The following is a 12201-nucleotide window of genomic DNA, read 5'->3' as shown; positions in this document are numbered from 1 at the left end:
ATGCGCCATCCCTAAATTTCCCGCCGTGCATTGCGCTAAATGACGTCGCAAGGACGTCATTGGTTTTGACGTGGACGTAAATTACGTCCATCCCGATTCACTGATGACTTACGCAAACGAAATTTTTTTTTTAAAATTGAACGCGGAACGACGGCCATACTTAACATAGCAGGTTTAACTATACGCCGGAAAAAGCCGACTAGAGACGACGTAAAAGAATGCGACGGCTGCTCGTACGTTCGTGGATTGTCGGAAATAGCTCATTTGCATACTCGACACGGATTACGACGGGAACGCCACCCAGTGGACGCCGAAGAATTGCATCTACGATCCGAAGGCGTACGAAGATGTACGCCTGTCGGATCTAACCCAGATGCCGTCGTATCTTGTTTTGAGGATTCAAAACAAAGATACGACGCAGGAAATTTGAAAGTACGCCGGCGTATCAGTAGATACGCCGGCGTACTCGCTTTGTGGATCTGCCCCAGAATACTTAGGTAAGAAATAAAAGGCACCTTTGGAAACATATTCTAGTGTTCAGTGTTTTTAATTTTGCTAATTATCATAAAGCGCTTTACCCAGGATCCAAACAGCAAGAAAGACCGAGGCAGAGGAAACCGGTCGTGTGTACATTTTTTGACAAGAAAACTGTCGAGGATCTCGTCGAGCCAAAAAGAGAGCATGTCTTCTTTTTCCTCAACGGGAATGGGGAAATTTGGCTCGCCGAGATCCTCGACAGCCTAACAAGGAACTCGACGAGCAAAACGATGTGTTTGGCCCGTCGAGTTTCTCGGTCGTGTGTACGAGGCTTCAGCACAACGCAGTGCTCAAGTGATGAAAAAGAGGATGCATGTGCCCCCTAGTGGCTGCTGTGAAGCTTCTCTGATGTCTTACTGCACCTGTTACAGGTATAACAAGGTGCATGCCTGTTTATGTCTTGGAGGTAAATATAAACATGCATTACAAGCCAGTTAATAATTGATTTACAAAGGTTTATACTGAAAAGTTCAAAATGGGAACTTGTTTTGAAAGATGAACAGAGAAAATATCAAAACTCTCAACCCTAAAGGACTCCAGAAAAGGGAAAGATCAACAAGGAAGAGAAATTTAGATAAAAAAAAAAAAAGAAGAAGCTCAATAGCAAGAAGAGACTAACCAATATAATTAGAAAATAAGCATAAAAGGAAATAGTAAAGGCGGAAGAAAAAACAATGTGCAGACAGAGGCGAGCAAAGCAGATCAGAACTTGGAAAGAAAGAGACCAGAGATGCCACATGATCTCTTCAGAACTAAAAGCTTGCAGAGGGTTCCCTGCCAGATTGAAATAAGAGGTAGAAAGAGAATTGGCAAGGGATAGGCAGAAATGGAGGGAGGGAATGGAGGAATAAGGCAGAGAGAGGGAGGGAGGACAGGCCTCTCTCCTCAGGTTATGAATGAATGAGCACTGTTGTTTTTTCATCTCAGCGTGCAAGGATTTAATTAAGTGATAACAGTCACCTTGGGTGGCTGTACTGACCAGTAATGTGTAGGTAAGCAGCAGACAGGGGGAGCGGCTGCCTTAATCTATCTGCGGACTGGAAGAAGGGGCAGCATGGGGGGGCAAGAAGCTGTTTGGCAATTTTTTTTTCACTCCTGATAAAAATCAACACTGTGAAAAAAAAATATATATATATATATAAAAAAAACAATGTTATAAGAGTGCAGGAACAGTGCGGCTACAATGAAGGTAGCATGTTGTCACCGCCCGCCATGTATGGCTGTGTTTCTGCGCAGTCGAGCTGCAGGGTTATATTCTGGTATGATAACAGCAAAAGGCTTCTATCATCATCTTCAATGCTGCCATCCCAGGCCCTATGTTTTTTTTTTGTGAAAAATACAATTACAGTTATGGCTTAAAGATACTGCATCCTTATTACAAACAAATACGTGTATGCAATGCAGCCACACTTAGCATATGGAAATGATCAGATAACAGTACCCATACCAAAACAAAAATGACATAGTGACCATTCTACAGCCACAAATTCTTCCATGGACGGTTACCCTCATATGAAACCTGTACTAGAGGAAAACGCAGGCTGTCATTACTGAACTATTCCTTAAAAAAATCCTAGTTGCCTGGCTGTTTCTATACCTGATTGGAAACCTGTGGTGGTGCGTCCATAAGGGCGCACAGCGCCACCCACTCTCTCCAGCCACCCCCCTCTAAGATCAATGGATAGATTCATGCGTTGTATGAATTTATCCATGGCCGCCGCTGACACCCCCTATTCAGGCGCCCGGCCCCCTTAGGCCTTGTACACACGGCCGAGAAACTTGCTGGGAGATATTTTTTTGCCGAGGAAACCGGTCGTGTGTACATTTTCGTCGAGGAAACTGTCGAGAAACTCGACGAGCCAAAAAGAGAGCAAGTTCTCTATTTCCTTGACGGGAATGGAGAAAATTGGCTTGTCGAGTTCCTCGACAACCTAACAAGGAACTCGGAGAGGAAAACGATGTGTTTCGCCCGTTGAGTTCCTCGGTCGTGTGTACGAGGCTTAACAGTGGCGGAGGGTGTTTTTGAAGCACCTGATTAGAGCCAAAAGGAGGGTGGTAATTTGGGGTTGTACAGAGCTATGCATTAAATTCTCCTAACCACTGCACCTTGAGCATTAGTTACCCCTGCCCCTGCACTCCCTAACAGAGAATAACCTCCTGAGCTTCAGTGTGGCGCTTAAGGAAATTGATGAACTCTTCACTTGACTGGCTTACAGGTAAAGGGCAAAGCGTCTTGCTGCCCCCTCAGGAATGTGTGTATCCTTTCATTTGCTAGAAAAGAATAACAAAGAGGAGGTGTACCGACCTAGCGCATTAAATTAATTAAATATAGATAACAAATGATATACTCACAAACGCACAACATGCGCAAGCGTATGAAAAAATGAAAATGCATTATGTAACCCTGACACTTGCACTGTGTGCTTTACACTCTCCTGACCCCTGCAGTCTGTGTTTTACTCACTCCTTCTCCCTATGTGGTATACACTCCTGACCCCTGCAGTCTGTGTTTTACTCACTCCTTCTCCCTATGTGGTATACACTCCTGACCCCTGCAGTCTGTGTTTTACTCACTCCTACTCCCTATGTGGTATACACACCTGACCCCTGCAGTCTGTGTTTTACTCACTCCTACTCCCTATGTGGTATACACTCCTGACCCCTGCAGTCTGTGTTTTACTCACTCCTACTCCCTATGTGGTATACACTCCTGACCCCTGCAGTCTGTGTTTTACTCACTCCTACTCCCTATGTGGTATACACGCCTGACCCCTGCAGTCTGTGTTTTACTCACTCCTACTCCCTATGTGGTATACACGCCTGACCCCTGCAGTCTGTGTTTTACTCACTCCTACTCCCTATGTGGTATACAATCCTGACCCCTGCAGTCTGTGTTTTACTCACTCCTACTCCCTATGTGGTATACAATCCTGACCCCTGCAGTCTGTGTTTTACTCACTCCTACTCCCTATGTGGTATACACTCCTGACCCCTGCAGTCTGTGTTTTACTCACTTCTGCTCCCTGTACTTCCTTTATGACGCTCTCCTGAACTATGCACTCAACATTATGCATTTCTGACACCTGCAATATGTGCATTAAACACTCCTGGCCCCTGCACTCTGTGCAGAACACACTCCTGATCTCTATATTCTGTGTGTAACTGACCTCTGCACTTTCAGTGATATGCACTCCCAACCTTCGAGTCCTGCATCCAGTGAGTTATCCACTTTTCAGTTATGCATTATATACAGCATGTTTTACATTTCATACTGCTGACCACTAGACCCTGAGGCTCTATTCATATCTGAGCAATGTAGGAGAGTTTTTTCATGCTTTTTTGTGCGTTTTTGGAGCAACACCATTTACTTAAATGGGCCACCCTCTGCACCAAAAACATGCAAAAATAGCTCCTGTACCCTTTCTTTAAGCAGAGCATATTTTAGAATAGTGCATTTTTGCAGGTTTTGTTGCAAAAGCCCATTTCTTTAGCACATTTGGGGTGCCATTAACAATAAATGCCACCCAAACATGTGTTGCGCATTTTGGCTCTTGTTTAATGTGATCCGGAATCCCTGATTACAAGTTTCCCAGATGTGAACTAGGCCATATACTCCTGGCCCCTGCACTCTTTATGCTATAACAACAGTTTCTGATTGCCAAGTGGTCACTGAATATATTAATATAGTTCTTCTTCAAGGTAGGCCGTGCGCAGAAATGCATATGCAATGGAAGAGTATAATTTTTTTTTACAAATGATTGTGCTGAGATCTCTACTGTCTGTTATGTCTAGTATACACGGGCCGAATGTGGGGAGACATCAGCCGGATTAATAAAAAAACATCCGACTTTCGGCCATTGTGTATGCCAATCGATCCGACAGAAGCTGGCCAGTTGGCTGGCTTCTGTTGGACGAGCATACTGGAAAACCAACAGCTGACCGACTCCCAATCAGTGCTCTCAGCCAATGACGGAGACTGCTAATCTGAGTTTTCTGGGGGGGGGGGGGGGGCATCCCCTGTCAGAACACAACAGCTCAGTGGAGGAGATCACTGTACTGATATTGGATCGTTAGTACAGCTGTCAGTTTTTATTCGTTCAACCTGCTGATTTGAGAGAAGAAAAAAACTGTAAGGCCTCGTACACACGACCGAGGAACTCTTCGGAAAAGACACATCGTCTTCCTCGATGAGTTCCTTGTTCTTTGCGTACACACTGTCTTGACCAAATCTCGTCGTTCTCAAACGCAGTGACGTACAACACATACGACATCAGGGGAAGTTTGATTCCACTGGCACAACCCTTTGCCCTGCTTTTGCTAATCTCATGTTACTGCGTGTTAAGTAAAAGTTTGGTAAGAGACGATTCATGCTTTTCAGTCTGTTACAGCATGACGAATGTGCTATCTCCATTACAAACGCTACTTTTACCAAAGGTGCGCTCCCGTCTCATACTTTATTCTGAGCATGCGCGGGTTTCTAAGCATACACACAAACGTGTTTCTTGTCGAAAACCAGAACACAACGAGGAAATTGAGACTCCCGACGAGGAAAGAGAACTTGTTTTCTTTTTTTCTCGTCGAGTTCCTCGACAGTTTTCTCAATGAAAAACATACACACGACCGGTTTCCTCTGCAAAAAAGCTCTGCCACCAAGTTTCTTGATGGATTCTGTCGAGGAAAACGGTTGTGTGTACGAGGCCTCAATGTACCAGGCTTTAGACTCTCGCTTGCGGCACAGTAGTTACATTTTAAGGGTGCAAGGACTAAGGCATGCGTTTTCTATGTACATAGTGAGAAGGCTCAATTTTTAGGCCCCTCTTAATTGCAATTTTGCCACATCCACAATTTGCTACAAATAACTGCCATGCACCTCTTCATTTCCCTCTTCTGGGTGCCCAACGCCGTTCACAGTCCTAGTAATGCCCCCATCAGTAACTAAGTATTGGAACCATGGGATCGTCAAGACATTCAGGAATCCCAGTATATTCAGAAGGAGAAGTCAGCAATGTGTTTTATTGTTACTGGGAGCAGAAAAGAATAGGAACTGTGCCTTTGGATAGGGAGCTATAGTCTAAGGCCCCGTACACACGGCCGAGGAACTCGACGTGCCAAACACATCAAGTTCCTCGGCCAGCTCAGCCCTGAAGCCGCCGAGGAGCTCGGCGGGCCGAGAGCTCCCATAGAACAACGAGGAAATAGAGAACATGTTCTCTATTTCCTCGTCGAGCTCCTCGTCGGCTTCCTCGGCGAAATTGTACACACGGCCGGGTTTCTCGGCAGAATTCAGCCAGAAACTCGGTCGGAAGCTGAATTCTGCCGAGGAAACTGGTCGTGTGTACGGGGCCTAAGGAGAGGCAGAAAGAGGACAGGTTGGCATCATCTATATAAAGGAGGAGATGTTTACCCTAGAGACCTGATCCCGCAGAGGAATAATTATACATATCAAGGTCCCTAATACATATAATTATTGAAGCTCGCAGCTCTCCAAACTTTAATGACAATGCCATTTTAAAACATTTCTTTCACAGCAATCAACTAGAGTTCCCTGAATTCTATAGATGTTCATTTTACTGAAAATGATTTGCCAAAGGTTATCGCAGCTTGCATGAATCCTCGTGAAGCTGGGCAGTGCAAGGCCGGGCCACTGTGCCTCTGGGCCCGCAAGCATTCGCATGGTGTGCTATAGTTATAGCCCTTTGTCTCTTCATTTTTAGAACGCATTCGATAAGTTTTAACTGTTTACCATTCTATGTCCTATTGCCTTGCTCCAGTACTTCATTAAAGTCGATTTTTTTTCCTAGCCGCTCTTATATTAAACTTCACTCCTCCAAGAGATGCTCCCTAGTGTCCATGCCAGAGTGGGTGAGGAGGTTAGAACAGAGGGGGGTAAGGGCAGTTTGGAGCAGAGGGCGAGGAGGCTCAGGAGAGAATCCACTCAGGATCCGCTTTATGTGCAGTAATTATGCTAATTGCATGGATGCCCTTGCTCGTTTTTTTTTTTTTTTTGCCGAGCAGCTGAAGATAAATAAAGGGAAATTGCCCCGCACACGGTGCAGTGCAGGAGGAATGCTAAACAGCTCTGTTTGTTGTCTGATTATAGGTCTGTTTACACTAAATTCCGGAGGTAATTGCTGATTTTGATTGCACGCTTATTTGTGCGCCCGTACAGCCGGGGGGACACTGGGGTCTGTCTGCCTTTATAATTAAATCATTTTGTGACATGGGCGGAGGTTGGGCAAAGCTTTCGTGTCCCTGAGATTAGTCTGGCACAGGGGAGATGAAAGGAAGACAGTAGTGGATCCACTAAATGGACTCTTAGTGAAAATCACCCGCACAGCAGGCCTTTCTCCTTTGTGGTATGATTTGTCATTACATCTCTAATACTATGAAAAAGAGCAATGACAACACCAAAGAACAACAGGAAGATTTAAGGAATTGAAGCATTCCTCATTAATGCTATAGCCTGAGCAAAAACTCAACTGCCGTGAAAGAGGACAGTTAAATATTTATTTCGAAGGAAAAAACATTGTCAATCATCCCTTTATTTCCTAATGAATATAGTACCTGGGCAACAGCTATTACACTAAACTACATGTGACTTCACTAGAATAATTGGGATAGTGTGCCAATGGTGTGGTCTGATCATGGTGAGATAAGAAAAATCCCAGATGGAGAACGATCTCAGGCCTCGTACACACGACCAAGGAACTCGTCGGAAAAGACACATCATTTTCCTCAACGAGTTCCTTGTTAGGCTTGTCGAGGAACTCGACAAGCTTGCTTTGCGTACACACTGTCAAGACCAAAACTCGTCGTTCTCAAACGCGTTGACGTACAACACATACAATGGCAGGGGAAGTTCGATTCCACTGGCACAACCCTTGGGGCTGCTTTTGCTAATCTCATGTTACTGTGTGTTGAGTAAAAGTTTGGTAAGAGACAATTTGCACTTTTCAGTCTGTTACAGCGTGACAAATGTGTTATCTCCATTACAAATGCTACTTTTACTCCCGTCTCATACTTTAATCTGAGCATGCGAGGGTTTCTAAGCATACACACGAACGTGTTTCTCGTCGAAAACCAACCCGACGAGGAAATTGAGACTCCCGTTAAGGAAAAAGAGAACTTGTTCTCTTTTTTCCTCATCGAGTTCCTCGACAGTTTCCTCGATGAAAAACGTACAAACGACCGGTTTCCTCGGCAAAAAAGCTCTCCCACCAAGTTTCTTGATGGATTCTGTTGAGTTTCTCGGTCGTGTGTACGAGGCCTAAGAGAGCATGGTACTTTGTAAAGGGGACGCACTGGACGCCCTGGTGACATCACTGGCTGTAAAAATGTAATAGGTGTCGGAACTATACGGTAAACAGGGCAGACATCATTTATTTTAAATGCAGGGACTGTTGATGACATGTTTGATAAATTTAGAAAAGTATCCAGATACACATATTATACTCACTAGTGATAAAGAATGTATGCTGTACAAAACCAAAGAGCGTCTACCCCCAGCTTGTTCAGTTAAAGCGGGAGTTCACCCATTTCTAAAATTTTTTTTTTTCTTCCCCTAGATTCCTGCTCGTTCGGTCTAGGGGAATCGGCTATTTGTATTAAAATAGGTGCAGTACTTACCCGTTTTCGAGCTGCATCTTCTTCCGTCGCTTCCGGGTATGGTCTTCGGGAGCGGGCGTTCCTTCTTGATTGACATTCTTCCGAGAGGCTTCCGACGGTCGCATCCATCGCGTCACTCGTAGCCGAAAGAAGCCGAACGTCGGTGCGGCTCTATACTGCGCCTGCGCACCGACGTTCGGCTTCTTTCGGAAAATCGTGACGCGATGGATGCGACCGTCGGAAGCCTCTCGGAAACCTGTCAATCAAGAAGGAACGCCCATTCCCGAAGCCCATACCCGGAAGCGACGGAGAGGATGCGTCTCGTAAACGGGTAAGTACTGCACATATTTTAAAATAAATAGCCGATTCCCCTAGTAATAACGAGCAGGAAGCGAAGGGGGAAAAGTGCCCTCTAAGGGTGAACCCCCGCTTTAAGCTTTGGTAATAAAACCTGGAAGCTCATTATTTTTATGCAGAAGTGAGCCTGATTTTGCACGTTCCAGCTTTAGTAAATAAACCCCATTGTGTACATAAAGCGGAGCTCTATCTAAAAATGGAGCGTCCGATTTCGGAACCCCCCCCCTCTCCGGTGTCACATTAGGCACCTTTCAGGGGGAGGGGGGTGCAGATAGGTATTTGCACCCACTTCCGGGAACAATTCATGCGGCAGACACGCCCCTACCCGCACCCCCCGCTGTCTCCTGGAAAATACACTGTTCCTGCACATGTGCAGTAGGGAACCGGGCAGTGAAGCCGCAACGCTTCACTTCCCGATTCCCTCACCGAGGATGGTGGCGGGTGCAGCTGTGGGACCATCGATTGCTCGTCCTCGGCTGACGACATTGCGGGCGCGCTGGACAGGTAAGTGTCCATTTTTTTAAGTCAGCAGTTTGATGGACAACAGGGATCCTTTCCTTCCCTCTAAAATTTCTAGATCAGGCCCTATGAGGTTTATTTACTAAAGGCACATAGACTGTGCACTTTGCAAGAGCAGTTTCTCCAGAGCTTAGTAAATGAGGGGATTTCCATCACCTAATCATGCGCAAGCAAAACATTTTTTTCCCCCCTTGCATGTGATTGGCAATTCTTTGCAAAGTGAAGCTTTACCTCATTTGCTAAGTCTGGAGCAAAGTGCTGAGTCTATGGAGGAGATTTACTAAAGGGAAATAGACTGTGTACTTTGCACACTGCAAGAACAGTTGTTCCGATGCTTAGTAAATGAGCAGGAGCTCTGCTGACTCCCATCATCCAATCACACGCAAGCAAAAATGCAGTTTTTTGTTTTAATTTTTCTTGCATGTGATTGGGCATTCTTTGCAAAGCGATTCTTTACCTCATTTACTAAGCTCTGGTGCAACTGCACTTTACAAAATGCACAGTCTATTTGCCTTTAGTAAGTTAACCTATATTCGCCTTTTGTAAATCAACTCCTATATGTTGGAAACAGTGAATTAAAGGTAAAAGATTTAAATGTAAAATAAGCCAATCTCACAATGGTCTCCTCGTGCATCATCTGGATGTGAAGAACACAAACGACCATACCGAGAGGAGGACAGCAATGCGCTGCACTGTCACATGTCCTGTTAAAGGGCTTGTAAAGGTTCGTTTTTTACTTTCTAAATTGGTTCCTTTAACCACTTAAGGACCGCCTCCTGCACATATAAGTCGGTCCTGCACATATAAGTCGGCTGAATGGCACGGCTGGGCACATACACGTACAGGTACGTGCTGTGCTATTGTCCAGCGTGCGCCCGCGGCCCGGTCCAAAGCTCCGTGACACCCGCGGACCCGATTGCCGCTGGAGTCCCGCGATCGCTCCCCAGAGCTGAAGAACGGGGAGAGCCGTATGTAAACACAGCTTCCCCGTTTTTCACTGTGGCGGCGCATCGATCGTGTGTTACCTTTTATAGGGATTCACAATCGATGATGTCACACCTACAACCACACCCCTCTACAGTTGTAAACACACATGAGGTCACACATAACCCCATCAGCGCCCCCTGTGGTTAACTCCCAAACGGCAACTGTCATTTTCACAGTAAACAATGCATTTTAAATGCATTTTTTGCTGTGAAAATTACAAAGGTCCCAAAAATGTGTCAAAATAGTCCGAAGTGTCCGCCATGATGTCGCAGTCACAAAAAAAATCGCTGATTGCCGCCATCAGTAGTAAAAAAAAATAAAAAAATAAAAATGCAATAAAACTATCCCCTATTTTGTAAACGCTATAAATTTTGCGCAAACCAACCGATAAACGCTTATTGCGATTTTTTTTTACCAAAAATAGGTAGAAGAATACGTATCGGCCTAAACTGAGGACATTTTTTTTTTTAATATATATATGTTTTTGGGGGATATTTAGTATAGCAAAAAGTAAAAAACATTGCATTTTTTTCAAAATTGTCGCTATATTTTTTTTATAGCGCAAAAAATAAAAACCGCAGAGGTGATCAAATACCACCAAAAGAAAGCTCTATTTGTGGGAAAAAAAGGACGCTAATTTTTTTTGGGAGCCACGTCGTACGACCGCGCAATTGTCAGTTAAAGCGACGCAGTGCCGAATTGCAAAAACTGGCCGGGTCCTTTAGCTGCCTAAAGGTCCGGGTCTTAAGTGGTTAAAGCTCAGTTGTCAGTGCAGAGGCCCTGGGGGGGCTGATGCAGCATCAGACCCATGCTGCATCCACGTAGGTAAATATAAATAAAAACAAAAACAAAAAAAAAAACTATACTTAATTTAATGAAGGCAGCAGATCTGAAAATATTGACAATTACTTTGTAAGGATTTAAACAAGTTAAAACTTATATTTTACTGATCAGTTCATAAATAATTTTTTTTTTGCACATACGTAAGAGATGGTAAATCCTTTTAGTTTTCTTATATACAACACATCAGACTTTCTTCTTCCTCTGCTGGAGTCCTCCATTGCCCCCCTCTCCTGAGGTTTCACCCATCATGGATCCCCCTAGACATCCTCTGATGATTTCATAGCACACACCCAATCACACATGAGGTCACACACTGCGTCCGCTGGTAGTGGATCTGCTGCTCATAATAAGCTGATAAGATGTCACATGACCAGCAACTAGAATCTCAAGCTACTTCTTCCCTGCCTTCCTGATCATGTGACTTGTGTCTACATTTCACACTTCCCCGGGAAGCAATGTGACCATAGCCGCTGTGTGGAATGGGTGGTACAACGTCTTTATCAAATATAATGGGCAATAGAGATTTTGTTCTTGAATTATAACATTTTTCTGCATGCTCCTGCTTTAGCATTTTTTACCCTTTTAAAGCACGCGAGCATGAAATACATTTTCTTTTCAAGTACGTATATACATACACTGTACCGTTATTTATCGTGTGCAATTTATTGGGGACTGTGCAGTCACAAAGATTTATGGTCTTCGGAAAGCCACTGCGAATATGGTCTGGGGGCACATATCTTAAATCAAGCTCCAGTTTGCACCAAATAACCATTTTTACCATCATGATTCATTTCTGGGAATTTAAATTCAGGGTTGCAGTGACCCTGAAAAGCAAGCAAGCAGTGATTGGTTTTGAATTGTATGCATCTGCACTTTCCCTGATTATTTCCTATGTTGAAATGGTAAAGAGTGGCGCACTAATGCCGGGGGCCAGTAATCAGCGGCAGTGAAAGGGTTACAGCTCTGGCTCAGTATCAGGCTGAATGAGAAGATACGGATCACACAGACGCAGTACTTAGTGGCCCAGAGAGGCATTTGTCTGCTCTGCGAGCTGCTCTTGACACATCCTCCAACGGAGAAGCTGAGTACTCTTTGTCTTGGGTTTGATGCAGGTTAAGTGGCCCATACATCTCTCTGGAATCTCAAAAGCACCTTGAAGGCTAATGGCAGCACAGCACACCGCACGGCCTCACTGATAGGATCTCCAGCAATTTCCCTTCTTCCACTGCGCTAATCACTTGTCTCTTTTACTCTGGTTTCTCCAGCGTTTGAAGCGCTTAGCCCAGTTTTACATTGTATTCTCCAACAATGATGTAAACAGACTGTCACCCCTAGTGCATATGCTAGACTCTG

At 44.6% G+C, this 12201-nt stretch overlaps 1 protein-coding gene across 1 annotated transcript in view; it reads right to left on the bottom strand.

The window, feature by feature from the left end:
• NPAS3 (neuronal PAS domain protein 3) overlaps window positions 1-12201 on the bottom strand; it is a 589204-nt gene that overhangs the window by 150600 nt on the left and 426403 nt on the right. The gene's annotated exons all lie outside the window — the stretch shown is intronic.

This window comes from Rana temporaria, chromosome 13 (assembly GCF_905171775.1).
Source record: "Rana temporaria chromosome 13, aRanTem1.1, whole genome shotgun sequence".
NCBI classification, from domain to species: domain Eukaryota; kingdom Metazoa; phylum Chordata; class Amphibia; order Anura; family Ranidae; genus Rana; species Rana temporaria.
This window is presented reverse-complemented; position numbering and strand designations above follow the sequence as displayed.